The sequence below is a fragment of the Chanodichthys erythropterus genome, chromosome 6 (genome assembly GCF_024489055.1).
Source record: "Chanodichthys erythropterus isolate Z2021 chromosome 6, ASM2448905v1, whole genome shotgun sequence".
In the NCBI taxonomy this organism is placed as follows: domain Eukaryota; kingdom Metazoa; phylum Chordata; class Actinopteri; order Cypriniformes; family Xenocyprididae; genus Chanodichthys; species Chanodichthys erythropterus.
The window spans coordinates 1273961-1289807 of NC_090226.1; the positions used below are offsets into that span (position 1 = coordinate 1273961).

General features: G+C 38.0%; 1 protein-coding gene across 3 annotated transcripts in view; it reads left to right on the forward strand.

The window, feature by feature from the left end:
• LOC137021355 (CSC1-like protein 2) overlaps window positions 1-15847 on the forward strand; it is a 54054-nt gene that overhangs the window by 1096 nt on the left and 37111 nt on the right. The window lies entirely within an intron of this gene.

Consider the following 15847-nt stretch of genomic DNA (forward strand, 5'->3'; position numbering starts at 1 on the left):
GGTCTGTTCGTTCTAGAGATTTTTTATCATCTTTATTTCTTATGGTGCGGCATTTATTTATTTATTTAATTATATATTTATTTGAAGTTCTGTGGAAACACAGCTATCAATTATTTTATATTTGTATCTATATTTGCTCAAGTCGCATAAATTGTGATTTGAGCAAGTTTAAGTAATAATGTTTTTAGCAGTTCAAACCTGGGCTGCTGATTGATAAGTGTGCCGGACGGGACAATTTAAGATATCCCATCATTGGCAGAACCTGTAAGTTAAATGAGCATGTAAACATGTATGTGGGCTGACCAAACTGTTGTTGAGTCTTTAATTGCCCTCTGAAGTCATGCACATTTGCTTCAGTCCTGCTTTGCATACTTGATATGGTTACAAATGATTTATTTAATTGCCTGAAAAATGGAGTAAGATAACTGTGACAGTTTGTGCAAATACACCTGAGCTACGTTAACATGCTGGTTTACATTGACGACCCTCCTGTCATGTTTTGGGGTGTTTGGATAATGTGATTAGAGGGTTTACTGCTGTCAGCTCTCTCTCTCTCTCTCTCTCTCTCAGGTGTTCGTTTAGACACCGGTTACGCAGGTGTCATGTTCAATCAGCTTCAGTATTGGTCTCTGCACGGCGTTGAGTTGAACAGACTGTAAACGAGACTTTGTGAGCTGACTGTCGTGGTCAAGTTTGTGAGACAGAACCACTTTTTAATTCATTTTCTACTCTGAAGCACATTTATGTGTTACTAGTGTCACCAAACTGAATCACAATCTGTTTGAGCGATGCAACAGAGCATGACAAGTTTGCCAACATTGACTTACTCAACCAGTGGTGTTATTTTTGTCATCATTTATCCAGTTCTGTGATGCACATATTACACACTTTACGTTTAGAATAAAGTTATATTTATAATAATAATATATATATAATTAAAAAAAAACAAAAATATATATATATATTTATCACTTTATATAAAATGATGTGATGATGGGTCAATGATGTGATGGTCATTTATTTGTCCAAAGGCCTTAATAATAATAATAATACACAAAGTATGTAAGGTAGTGCAACTAGATCTCTTTTATTGAATGCAAAAGGTTTTAATTATATTTTGCGACATATAAAGGTATTTTAAAGATTTTGAAGTGTCAAAAGGTCATTCGGTTTAACCGTCCAAAGCCCAATACAGCCATTTCATTTGTGATTAAAATATCTTAAAATGTAATAAATGTATATATTTTTTATTCTGACATGATTTTATAACATCATATAGCAACATAGTGCAAAATTATATTAAAATTATGTTTAGAAAGAAAGAATTTCATTGATGTCATTCGGAGTAACCAATATAAAGGGACCATTTTGGATCCAGTCATGTGGTCAATATCATGTGACATCATTCAGGACCACATGGTCATGAAGCAAAGTAACTAACTCTCTCTTAACTATTTGAGAAAATTCATGTTTTCACTTGATCATACGCATGTCCCGAAACATAAGGTCATTCGGTGCAACCGCTATAAAACATGGAAAATGTTGTAATATTTTAAAAACTTGTACTAAATATAAAATGTTTGATTGTCATTTGCTAGATATCAGCCTGTTAGCATTGTTTGAAAATATCGTCATTCGGTAAAACTGAAATTTTGGTTAAACCAAATGACTTTTTTGATGACAAATTTTGTCCATCTTGTAAAAAATGACAAAAGCTGTGTTAATTGATTATAAAAACCACATAATCTCATTGTTAACACTTAATAAAGCTTCAAAATTCAAAATTTCCATTATGGTTTTTTTTCACTTATAAAAACCTTATTCGTCACTTGACCCATATATATATATTTAAATGACTTTTAGAACGATAGCTATATTATTTAAAATGTTTAATTTTTTGGTTTAAATATTTATATTTTTTATATAAAATATACAATATAAATTATGTACTTAAATATATTTTTTAAATTTCCTCCCAATGTTTAGAGCCAATTTAATGCTTGATGGTAGATGTTTACAATCAAAGTTGGACAAAAATTGGAATATGGCATAAAACATTTGTGAATAAAGCAGCGTTTCCATCCCATGTGTTCAAGAGAAAAAAATCGTCAGCGTGTTTTTATCTGAAAATTTGCATAAAAATAAGTGGATGGAAACTTGTTTCACTGTCTGAATTTCATTTAGTGATCTGCAGCGAAAGGTTCAACCTGAAGCGACTAATGAGGAAGATTTTTAAAGGAGAGACACGTGTTGAGCGTCTCATCTCACTGCAGCTGCTCATAATGACAGTTGACCCTGTGCTGTAAAAGCCCTGCGGGAGATTTGCATCATTATTAACTTCAGCAGAGGAAACCCTCCTGAGCTTCATCCAGTTTACCTGCTTCTCAGAGGTTTATCCAAAGTAGAACAACAAGTGTTGCATTATATCAACATCCACATCCTCTAAAGAAGTTCCCTTTAGGTTGTTCTGAGGGGGTTTTAGTGCATGGGTGGTTGCCGGGTCAAGTTAAAAGAGTGCATCCCTCATATTCTAGCCTGTAGATATGGCTCGGGATCCTATAAAAGGTGACCCACAAATCACTTTAGACTTGATCATTTTGATTTGAGACTTTGTGTACATCTAAACCTTCTGGCAAGGGCTTCAGGATAAACCCAACTTCCATCACAGTTCAGATATGTGCCGAACTGCCTCTGGATCAGTGTTTTTCCTGTGTCTGAGGTAGCCGAGGGTCTGTTCGCGTGAGATAAGCGCGGACGGTCACATGATCTCGGCCGCCGTGGGCCGTGTGTCTGTCAGATGCTGCTGCGCTGACAACTGAAACCTCACTGCTGTGTCATGCTGCATGCGTGTTGTTTACGGCAGCGGTTCTCAACTGGTGTGTCGTGACCCAAAAACTGACGTCTGTTCTGATAGAGAGGCCACAGGGAAAAACGAATGCAAATAAAAACAACATGCAAATCATTCAACTTTGATATGCTTTGCAAAATGAAGCCATTATGATTTGTATTATTTTGGCTTTTGCTGTTGGTCAGTTGTCGTTTTATTAATTTTGCATAATGCTTTATGGTAAAACATTTGTTTTAGATGGAAATGGTGTCGATTTTAATGCTGTGTTGAGTTGGAAATGTTTTTTAGAATAAAAGTAAATTTTTACATTTTGATTAATGTATTTGTCAGACACTTTTATCCAAAGTGACTTTGATTGCATTCAAGTTATGCATTTTATCAGTTCATGAATTATAGGAATCAAACCCGTGACCTTGATGTTGCTCTTCTGTTTGAGCTACTGAAAAGCCAAGATCTAACCTTCTCAAATATTAAAATGATCATGGCATGAGAAATCAAATTTTCTTTGATCTTTTGACGTATAAGAGGTCTTTGTAGCATCCTGCAAGTTTCATAGTTTAAAGGATTAGTTCACTTTCACATCAAATTTTCCTGATAATTTACTCGCCTCCATGTCATCCAAGTCAAAAAGAAATGAAGTTTTTTGATGAAAACATTCCAGGATTATTCTCCTTATAGTGGACTTCAATGGCAAAGGTCAAAATGACAGTTTCAGTGCAGCTTCAAAGAGCTTTAAACGACACCAGACAAGGAATGAGTCTTATCTAGCGAAATGTTCAGTCATTTTCGGAAAAAATACAACCGTATATGCTTTATAAACACAAATGATTGCCTTGCACGTGCTTCCGCTTTCCGTATTCTTCAAAAAGCTTACGCCGTATGTCCTACGCCTTCCCCATTCTACTTACGGAACGAACGCAGCGCCAGTTTCATTTTTTTCTGTAAGTAGAATAGGGAAGGTGTAGGGCATGCAGCGTAAGCTTTTTGAAGAATACGGAAAGCGGAAACACAGGCTTTGTGTTTGTGACATCTTTGTCTTGACAGGCTTTGTGTTTGTGAAAAAGAGCTTATTTTGGCACTTATATGTCAAAGGCGGCTTTATTTTGCATCTGCACGAAATCTGCGGGAATGAATAGAATCATGCACAATCCCGCGCCGAAAATTCAGGCCCGTCTCAACTCGCTGTCAGAGAGGAGAGCAAGAACGCGCAGCTGCGATTGGTGTATCGATACTGCAGAAAGGAGTAGCTATTGGTATCCTTTCTGATATTTCAGTATCGATACATATCAAAATATCAATATTTTTGACAGCACTAGGCTGTGAACAGCTTTTTGAAAATGGCGGGTCCTGGTTTTCCGCCTTTTTCCCCCCCAATCAGTTTCTGACTTGTGCCATGCACTTGAATCTGTTGACAAATGGAAGTGTAAAGGAGCGTTTGACGCGTCCAGTTTAAACACTTATTTGCTCATCTCTGTAGAGACTTCAGAAGGATCCTAGTGCCTGAAACAAGTGGATGGTTTATTTTAATGGCTTTCCGGATCACGTCTGAGGATTATGTTTGTACAGAGCATTTGACAGCAGATTGTTTTGTACACAAGGCACAGTGTAATGGAGAGTTCACAAAGAAACTTTTGTTGAAGCAGTCGGCTGTATTAGATCTGACAGCATCTGCATCACAAACTGTAAGTAAATGATTTCATAATGCTTTGTAAATGACGAGATGAGCGTGACATACGCCTTGAGAGCAGCGGGACTTTTATTATGCCGCAGTTGCAGCTTCCACTTCTTGCGGTCAAGCTTATGTGGGGTAATGCAGTGCTATAAAATTGCTTATTTTTCTGGATTTAAACTCGGAAACATTTGGTATAACGTAAGTACACAAGTCAACAAAATACATAACACTGTTCTAGTGGTTTATGGATGTTTTCAATCAAAAAATCTTACATATTGTGCCTTTAAAGGAGCCTCTCTTTCAAAACTGATCGTTTCAGACAGAGGGCCAGAATGAAGGTTGAAAATTTTTCCACACACTATATATATATATATATATATAATTTGTGCAAAAACTTTATTAACATTAGAAGTGAACTTCTTCAAGGAGCCTATTAAAATTAAAAAAAGGAAAAAGAAATCAATGTCATGACCCGTTTAATATAATAGAGGTGATTTTCTGGTGTTAATCAAACATGTTGCTCAAAGTTGAAATATGATTTGCATAGTTTTGTATGACAAGCACTGCATGAATTTACTTCAGAATATGTAAAAGTCTAGTTGCTGGGCTATTTTAATCACTTTCTTTTCGCTTCATCTTTCATTTTCACATGATACGAAAGTGATGACACTGACTGGCACTTCTGGGATTTTGATAAGATTTGGCATGACATTTAAGATTGTGTTATTTCATTTTTCTAGTTTATTGTCACAGAGATTCATTTAACCCAGATCTTATTATTGCATGACTTATTTTTAACTTGAATGAATCGGTTTTGTTCGTAAATATTCAGTTAATTTTAAATTCATTATGTAGTCTGAATTGGCATAATTGGACACATCTGCTGCCCCATGCATGTTTGTTTATTAAATAATTATAAAAATGTTTTTCCCCATATTTATATTTATGCATCTAGCTGGTGCTTTATCCAAGATAAGTTTTATCAGTTCATCCTGTTCCTGAGAATCCATCCAATAATGTTGAAGTTTCTCGCACCATGCTGTACTTCTGGAGCTTTCCTCCTCACTTCGGTCTTGGCTCGTGTGTGAGGACAGCACTTACTTCATGAATCACGGCAGCAATATAGAAATCAGCAGATCTGGATGAGGAATTGCATCTCAAGCTTCCTCAGGGAATTCCTCTCGCTCCAGACTTCGAGACGGTCTGCTGAGGTCATGGCCATCATCAAGACCGATATTTAACTTGATGTCTGTCCACACGCCTCTGATAAAATGACCAACTGTGAACGGCTTCAGGATATTGATAATCCAATAAAAGCTGACGTTTTCAAGTGGTTTTGGCTGGTCGTGGAGAAAGTGTTTCCTGCTTGCTGAAGGAAGATGTGCCATTTAATGCACTGAGAGAATTAAAATGTTTAAAGTTTTAATTCGATTACTTCAATGCATCGGCACAAGAGCCAAGAGATGTTTTAGATTTCATACGGGGCATGTGATGCTGTGTAGATAACTCGATTGAATGTGTTTTTAACAAGCGCAGTTGTGCAGGACATTACTGAACAGATCAGATTATCTCTATATTGAACACAACAGTCTGGCTCCATAATTTTTTTGTTTTTTTTTTCCATAGAGAAATGTATTTTTGGCAATAATGCATTAACCTTTCTAGTGGGAATGCACAGTTTAAACAAAACCGAAACACTGATATGAGCTTTTATTGAAGCGAAGAACCATCATCTCAGATTCATGATCTTCTCAGGCTTATGTTGTGTTTGAGAAACAGCCCTGGTTTCTCATATTCTTCAGATCTTCCTGTGGGAATCTGTGCATTCTGCTTTCTTTTTGATTGTCCTCTCAATCTCAACTCTTTTGTCCAGTTGATGTCATCCCCAGATGACTCCAAAGGGAGTTTTTCCTCTTAATTAGCAAATGCTCATGAAGATCTTGTGAATGGAAACATGTGGCTGTTGATGCACTTATTTCTCCATGTTCGTTTGTTCTAGTTTAATATGGTTGGCGTATTTGAACTTTGGGCTATTAAAACACAATGATTTTCTGCTACTGCTGCTAGCTTTCTCCTTAACGGATTGTTTTTTTCCCTCCTCTCCTCCTCCTTTTTCTTTTCTTCCTCCTCCCTCTGCCTATTTTTTTTGTCTTTTCCTTCCTTTTCCTTTCTTTTTTCCCCATTTTCTTCTCTTTTCTGTTTCCTCCTCATTTCCCATTTGTCATCTTCTTTTTCTCCTCCTCCTCCCCCTCTTTCTCCTCCTTCTTCTCCTCCTGCTCCTTATCCTCCTGCTACTTATCCTCTTTTACCTTCTCCTCATCTTTCTCCTTCTTGTCCTCCTTCTGTCTCCTCCTCTTTTACCTCCCCCTTTTTCTCCTTCTACTTTCTCCTCCTTGTTTCTCCTTCTCCTCCTTATCGTTCTGTTCCTCCTTCTCCTTGTCTGTCTCTTCCTACTCCTCCTCCTCTTTTACCTCTTACTTCTCTCTCCTTCTCCTTCTCCTTCTCATCTTTCTCCTCCTTGTCCTCCTTCTCCTTCTGTCTCCTCCTCTTTTACCTCCCCCTTTTTCTCCTTCTCCTTTCTCCTCGTTTCTCCTTCTCCTCCTTATCATTCTCTTCCTCCTTTCCTTGTCTGTATTCTCCTACTCCTCCTGCTCTTTTACCTCTTACTTCTTTCTCCTTCTCCTCCTCCTCCTTTCTCCTGCTTTGTGTCCTTCTTTCATCTTTTTCCATCTTCTCTCTATTCCTCCTCTTTCTCCTCCTTTCTCCTCCTCTTCCTTCACCTCCTTTACCTCCTCCATCTCCTTCTGTCTCCTCCTTATTACCTCATCCTCCTCTTCCTCCTTCACCTTCTTCTGTTCCTCCTCCATCTTATCCTCCTCATTCTCCTTTCTTCTCCTTCTCTTTCTCCTCCTTCATATCCTTCTTTACCTCCTCCTCCTCATCTTTCTCCATCTTCTCCCTATTCCTCATCCTTCTTTCTCCTTTTCCTCCTTCTCTCCTCCTCCTATTTCACCTCCTCCTCCTCTTCCTTTCCTTCTTTTCTCCTCCTCCTCCTTTCTCCTTCTTCTCCTTTGTATCCTTCTTTGATCTTTTTCCATCTTCTCCCTATTACTCATCCTCCTTCTTTCTCCTTCTCCTCCTCCTCCTCTTCCTTCACCTCCTCTTCCTCCTCTCCTCCTCTTTCACCTCCTCCATCTCCTTTGGTCTCCTCCTTTTTACCTCATCTTCTTCTTCCTCCTTCACCTTCTTCTATTCCTCCTCCTCCATCTTCTCCTCCTTCTCTTCCTCTTCCTTCTCCTTTCTTCTCCTTCTTTCTCTTTCTCCTTCTCCTTCGTATCCTTCTTTACCTCCTCCTCCTCATCTTTCTCCACCTTCTCCCTATTCCTCATCCTTTCTCCTCCTCCTCCTCCTCCTCCTCCTCCTCCTCTTTCACCTCCTTTCTCCTCCTCTTCCTTCACCTCCTTTACCTCCTCCATCTCCTTCTGTCTCCTCCTTATTACCTCATCCTCCTCTTCCTCCTTCACCTTCTTCTGTTCCTCCTCCATCTTATCCTCCTCATTCTCCTTTCTCCTCCTCCTCCTCTTTCACCTCCTTCTTTTCCTTCTGTCTCCTCCTTTTCACCTCCTCCTCCTCTTCCTTTCCTTCTTTTCTTCTCCTCCGTCGTCTCCTCATTTGTGCTCATCATAAGATGGACCACAAACTCTTTGTTAGTGGGTCATGTTATTTGCAACCCTTACTTTATAGAAGATGTTGAGACCAATATTAATATTATATGGCATAAAACACAATTAAAATGTAACGTGATCTTAAAATGTGCTGGACTGGAAAACACAATTATATCATTAACTTGTGACTACACATTAATTCTGACTTTATATCACTTTCTGTAACCCAAGAAAACTTTTGAAACTTGTCTTTTTTTCCCCCTCCCCTTTAAGTGTGAATTGGGGATACAGAAAAAATCAGTGCTTTATTGATTTTTACAGTAAATTCTAATTACCACAATAATACCCCATCATGCATTAGTTTCTGACCTATTTCCAGTGGTAAAAACCAAAGAGATCTTGACACATGTTTATGATAAGGTTGGAGTTTTTCCTTTTTCTTCCCCTTATTTTAATCTTCTCTCTGTTTCCCCTTGTTTTTAATGCTAAAGTATGAGAAAATAGAAACATCCTTTTGCTTTTTATAACTGTAAGTAGGTTAGTGGGTTCAACGTAAATAAATAAACATAAAAAGAGTATGAATATAAAAAAATCCAGCCAGTCTCAGACTGTATCCTTAAGGGAACGCCTCACACTGACGCTGGCTTTATATTTAATGCCGAGCTCTTGGCTTTCTCTCAACACACAAAATTCAGAACGATCCCATCTCATCCAAACGCTTCCACGAGGTCCAGAAGATTCAGCTGAACTCTGGGTGAGACCCCGTGAAATCAAAGCAGACCCTCGGGCGTGTGTTTCTGACAGGCGGATCACACTTCTTAGACTGCACCGGTTGCCAAAAGCAATCATCTTGTCAGATACGCTGACCTCATGATTCCCTATGAAGATCTGATCTGGTTTAACCTGATCTGTTTGATTCAGTTCATCATTCTGGGTTTTTCCTGTTGGATTTCTCCCTAAGCATCACAGAGGAGTCATCACTTACTCACCCGCTTGTCGTTCCAATCCCTTTGACTTTCTTTCCTCCGCTGAACACAAAAGGAGAAAATCTGAAGGTGGTTTGAAGCTTTTATGAAGCTCAACATTTCATTTCCCATTGTAATTGACGGAAAAAAGCCTTCTAATTCCCTCCTTTTGTGCTCTGAGGAAGAAGGAAAGTGCTAGTACTTATTTTTGAGTGAACTATTCTTGTCAACCAAGTTTTCTAAGCTTTAAACCAAACCAGCCACCTCAGAGGTGAATCATTATTACAACATCTGATTTTGCAGCAATAAGTCTGAAAAAGGTGATCAAGTCTACGAAACTCAAAACGGCCCTCTTCCTGTTTCCATGGTAACAGTGACATCTCTCATTGGTTGATCTTGCTTTTACACTTTTAATGAAATTGAGCTTTTTTTTATAATCAGAACTAAAAGGTGTTTGTTTGGTTCTGTTAGCGGTTACTATAAATAGGCACCGTTCATAACACTTTAAATTAAGATAGATACACATCTCTAGATCTTTTTATTGAATGCAACAACAAACACTGAGTGTGACCAGCTTAGTTCAATTCTTTGTAATGAAATGGTTAAAAAGAAATCCGTCTAATGACTCTCTGAATCATTTGGTGATGTTATGGAATTAACACCTGACTCACTCACTGATCATCATTATTTTCTGACACGTCTTCTCGACCTGAGAATGATTGCTATGTTTTACTTAAGACTCGAGAGACTTAATTAATTACTGACTGGTTTATGTAACCACATGTTGTTAAAGATACACATTTATGTACCTCACGGTACGCCTGTCTTAATATGTTATCAATACCTAAATATCCATTTTAAAGGATTAGTTCACTTCAGAATTAAAATTTCCTGATAATTTACTCACCCCCATGTCATCCACAATGTTCATGTCTTTCTTTCTTTCTTTCTTCAGTCGAAAAGAAATTGGGGAAAACATTCCAGGATCGTTCTCCATATAGTGGACTTCACTGGGGTTCAACGGGTTGAAGGTTCAAATGTCAGTTTCAGTGCAGCTTCAAAGAGCTCTACATGATCCCAGACGAGGAATAAGAGTCTTATCTAGAGAAACCATCAGTCATTTATTTAAAAAATAAAAATTATATACTTTTTAACCACAAATGCTCGTCTTGCACTGCTCTGTGATGCTCCACGCATGACGTAATCATGTTGGAAAGGTTACGAGTGACGTAGGCGGAAGTACCGCGGTAGGGCGAAAAATTCTTTCAATTTCTCCTCCCAACTTCAAAATTATCCAACATTGTTGTTTTACCTTTTTTTGTGTAAAGTGCGTTTGACTTTCTTTGCACGTTAACTTTGTAAACACTGGATCAGTACTTCCACATACGTCACGCTTGACCTTTCCAACATGATTACGTCACGCGTGGAGCATCACAGAGCAGTGCAAGACGAGCATTTGTGGTTAAAAAGTATATAATGTTTATTTTTTTTTTTTAGAAAATGGCCAATGGTTTCTCTAGATGAGACTCTTATTCCTCGTCTGGGATCATGTAGAGCTCTTTGAAGCTGCACTGAAACTGACATTTGGACCTTCAACCCGTTGAACCCCAGTGAAGTCCACTATATGGAGAAAAATCCTGGAATGTTTTCCTCAATTTTTTTTTTTTGAACGAAGAAAGAAAGACATGAACATCTTGGATGACATGGAAGTGAGTAGATTATCAGGAAATTTTAATTTTGAAGTGAGCTAATCCTTTAATTTTAAATTCCGTTTTTGTTTCTGGAATCCTGTTGAACTGCATTGCATATGGATTATGAATTATGATATTCATGATTTGTTATGCTTTGAATGAATGTACAGTAAATGATTACACTGTCATCTGGACTGAGAAGAGCTTTAGTTTCTGTCACAGCTTTATGTTTAGATTGATCAATGGAGGATATTATTAACCACATGTCTTACTGTAATGAACCTTTTTGTTTTTCTGGAACATCTCAGGACGTTATTGGACCGGTGTGACGGGCTGCTTTGACTCTCAGGACTTTCTCTTGCGTCTTGTCTTTAGATTACCTGAGCAATCTGACTTTGACAGTTTGTCTGTTTCTTCTCTAGCGGTGCTCAAACTTTATCATTACACTTTCGCTTTGTTTGCCTCTCAGTACTTTCTTTCCATTTACTTTTTTCTTTTCTATTTCTGGGCTGCTGGGTTGCAAGAACCTGCTGCTACGTCTGTATGCATGCACCACATGCAAGTTTTTCTTCATAATATTGCATAGCAATTCACAGAGTATGATTTTTTTTTTTTTTTTTATTTTTTTTTTCAATACTGGTAGATGATTTATTAATTTATTTTCATTTAATTTATTTTACTGAGCTTAGTTTTTAACAGCAGATGGCGCTGCCATACTCTGCTTCCTTCCAATTCCTTACACACACAACTTGAACCTTCTATAAAATAATCATTCATAAAGTTCAAAAAGGTTGAAGTGAATTACAACAGTGTTTGCAGTGGGCTGTACATCAATTTCGCATCATAAAAGCATTCTGTGATGCAAATACATTCTCAGACTCAGCCGAACACACAAGCACTCGCTTTCATGAGCAGTTGAGCGTGCGGTAAAAAGTTGCCTAGAGCGCCATCTGCTGTTAAAAACTAAGCTCAGAATCGATTCGAGAGAGAATCATGATGCATTCGGAAAATATCAGAATTGATCCATGAATCGCGATGCATTGATTTATTATCGGATATCTGACTGAATAAAAATGCAAACTCACACTCTGACAGTAGGTGGCGCCTATGGAACAGTAGCGATTATAGCGTTTCATTCGTTACCACTGTAGCTCTGCGCTTATAAACGCTACCCTATTAGGCGTTCTCTATTATACAGAGGTAAGTTGAAAAGAAGGTGCCAACGAAACATTTCGGAAGACTTTTTTCTTTATATAAACCTCCAATTCAGTGTTTCTTCCAATATTTCAAGCATCGCAAACAGTAAGCTGCTGTGCCTGGTACAGTATTTTCTAGGCCTGCCCTCGACTAAAGATATTTTCTAGTCAACTAGTAGACGTTAATTTTAAGCCATTAGTCGACTAATTAACCATATAAATTAATAATAATGAGTCTTTAATCGCCTATATACAATACATAGCCTAATCAGCACTGAAACGCTTTTGGTTCGTTTTTGTGATTCGCTCAAGTTCACTTGAGACCGAGACGGCAGAAAGTGCATCCTGTTTGTTTGCATTATTTTACAAAAGCACAACATTTTGTTGTTATTGTGAGTTTACAGAAATAAAAGCAAACCATTTACAGTTTTGAATGTTGGATTACTCCAAAAATTGAGTATTTTAAGTTAAATGCAAGTGATCGCACCGGCGCCTCCATGTCATGCAAGCGCGCTCTCCACACAAACACTTGGATATGTGCCAAATAACAGCGCACATTTATCTAGGTTAACATCAGAGCGAGCTGAGTTGCTACTACTTAAGTGTTGTAATATATTTTCACACAAATTACTTTTTGGGAAATGATTGCAATGTTTGCAAAGTCCGGATAAGAGATCAGTCAAATTAAAATGAAATGCATCAAGCCATCAATCGGAACCGTCTGTTTTTTTGGTCTTTTATTTATTTATTTATTTATTTTGCTTTTTGGTTCCAATTGATAGCTGGTCAACCAGTGCATGTCTAATACTGCAGTAGAGTGTGTCTATGATGCTGTCTATACTATGTAGGCAGCACACTAGGTGTTTGGAACGGCTCCTGTGACTGAGGGAGTGTTGAGGCCAGTGTAGCAGAACAATCTACCGCAGTGCGCTGCAGCCCGACCTCACCTTCTTATCCTCTCTCTCTCCCTCTCTCTCTCTCTCTATACTAAGCCTGAATCTCCCAGCAGCACTGAGTCTCAGCTGGCAGCTCTAGCCCATTAGCCGGTCGTGTGCTATGTTCGGACAGTGCCAGGGGTTGGATCCTGTCTCTTCAACCCCGATCCTGGTGCCGATCGTGTCCAGTCATCCTCAGCCGTTACTGGCACCGACGCTGTGATGTAGCACAATCTGTTTCACAGACAGAAGAGCCACAGTACTGAAGCAAGGGTTTTTCAGGATTAGTGGTCATGTATTATCTGCGTCTCTCCTCTGTGAGGTGACGTGGTCAGTTTAAATTCACTTTCCATTGCATTTACGGCGCTTTCGCTCTGAAATCTACCCATAAACCAACATTGGCTTTCTAAATTAATCCCACGTTGCAGCACACTTAAAAAAATAGTTCATCCAAAAAGAAAAAGTGTCATAATTTACTCCATTTTACTAATCTTTTTTTAATTGTTTCCAAACCCCAAATGACTTTTCTGTCTTTGAATTTTTTTTTAATAAGCACAAAAGGGAATATCCAGGCCACTCTTTTTCCATATAAACAATACAGTACAGTCCATACAGACAAAAAATGATGAAATCGATCTATGAGAACGATTAACTGACCCAAGTTTATATGAGCAGATGGTACTGTGGCAAGCCTATGAAATTATATATGATCGTCTCATATTTTGAATGAAAATTTCAGTCTTTTGCCCTTATGGGTGACAATATAGAATGCATTTAGCAGGTTGAATTGTTTGTAGAAACACATTTGTGCAAAGTTCTTCCTCACAAGTGCTCCTTGATGCTAGTATCTTGTAAACATAACAGTTGTAAAATAAGTCTCTGATGCCCCCAAAGTGTGTCTGTGAAGTTTTAGCTCAAAGTAGCCCACAGATCATTCTTTATAACATGTTAAAATTGCCACTTTTTGGATGCGAGTAAAAACAAGCAGTTTTTATGTGTCCCTTTAAATGCAAATGAGCTGCTGCTCCCGGCCCCCTTTCCAGAAGTGGGCGGAGCTTCAAGAGCTCATGTTCCGGCATACCGACAACAACAAAACAGGACAATCTCATGCACTCAAAGTGTCAGAAACTGGATGGATGGATTGTTCGACTAATACTACTAAAAATAATTATTACAGTTACTATTGTAAAAGAACATTAATATAATACAATATAATATATTTACTATGGGAAAACTGTGGAAACCAAGTACGAATGACAATCAATTTTTTTCTCCAAAGCTTTCCTCAGTATTTACAGTATTGAAGTTGACAGTCATCGTCCTGTGATAGGACAGCATCTACACAACTACAAGGACCCCAGTCATTGGCCAGTCGTTGTAGTTGTGTAGATGCTGTCCAATCACATTGTTTGAACTGTGGGCATGTTGTCGTTTATCAATCTCAGTGACATTGCATTAAATGTATCTGCAAGTGTTTGAACTTCAACCTCAGATCTTTAGCAGTTAAACAACCATCTTTTTCAGTCAGAAACCTCCCACACATCCCACACAAACGTCTGTCACCGGTACGGCACAAACACTCGACTCCCCTGTGCTTACATGGAATCAGTTTTTAGATGTAGCTGAAATGATCCGTCCTGTTTTAGTGCCGTGGATCTGTGTGGGCTGTATAGATTTCCCCTGGTTCCTGCCAAGGTGTTTGGCGGCACAGAGCCCCAGAGGGAATCGCTGTTGTCGAGAGCAGGTGAGCGTTGGGATGAGTGGGCTGATTCAGACGGAGGAGAGCAGTTGGATGCTCCTCAAACGGGTGTCTAGTGTTCCATTGCGTCAGAACACCGTTATATAAACTCCACAGTATGAGGAGACTGTCGGATGATGGGGACTGCTTTAATATCTGCTTGTTGTCTCAATGCTGATGAGAGGATGATGACTGTCCACTTCAATACTGTAAATACTGAGGAAAGCTTTGGAGAAAAAAACACTCTGTGATTGTCATTCGTACATGGTTTCCACAGATTTACCACAATAATTACATTATATTAGATTAATGTTCTTTTTCAATAGTAATTGTAATAATTATTATTTTTAGTAGTAGTTCAAATAGTAGTAGTTGAACTATCTAGTTTCTGACACTTTGAGTACGTGAGATTGTCCTGTTTTGTTGTTGTCGGTATGACGGAACATGAGTTCTTGAAGCTCCGCCCTCTTCTGGAAAGGGGTCGGGGAGCAGCAGCTCATTTGCATTTAAAGGGACACACAAACTGCTCATTTTTGCTCACATCCAAAAAGTGGCAATTTTAACATGTTATAAAGAACGATCTGTGGGCTGCTTTGAGCTAAAAATTCACAGACACACTCTGGGGCATTAGAGACTTATTTTACATCTTTTATTACATTACTTTTATTACATTACTCTTATATTACATCTAAAAAGGGGCATAATAGGTCCTGTTTAAGAAGTTAATTAAGACTTATTTATTTAAGATATTCTTTTAACTTGTGTATTTTAACTATTGCATGTTTGTTATGTGTTATACTTTACTCATGTAGCAGATTTATGTATTTACTAAATTAGAAAAAAAATAATTGTAAAAGTAATGAATATGAAAAATAATTTGAACTTGTAAAATAAACAGATTTAAGCTTTAGTAACTTCTTGATTCGGTAATCTTTGTATCTACTACTTGGCTATAATCCTATTATAGTATTTTTTTTTAAAAAAGTTAAAAACATGTGCTCTGGTGCTGGCGTTCTTAGCACTGTCAAAATAAAAGGTTCTTTTGACGACCAAACAGAAAAACTTGTAATAAAGATAATTTATAAATGCCAAATATCAGCTGTTATATCGCATTTGACAATATATCAGTTGACCAAT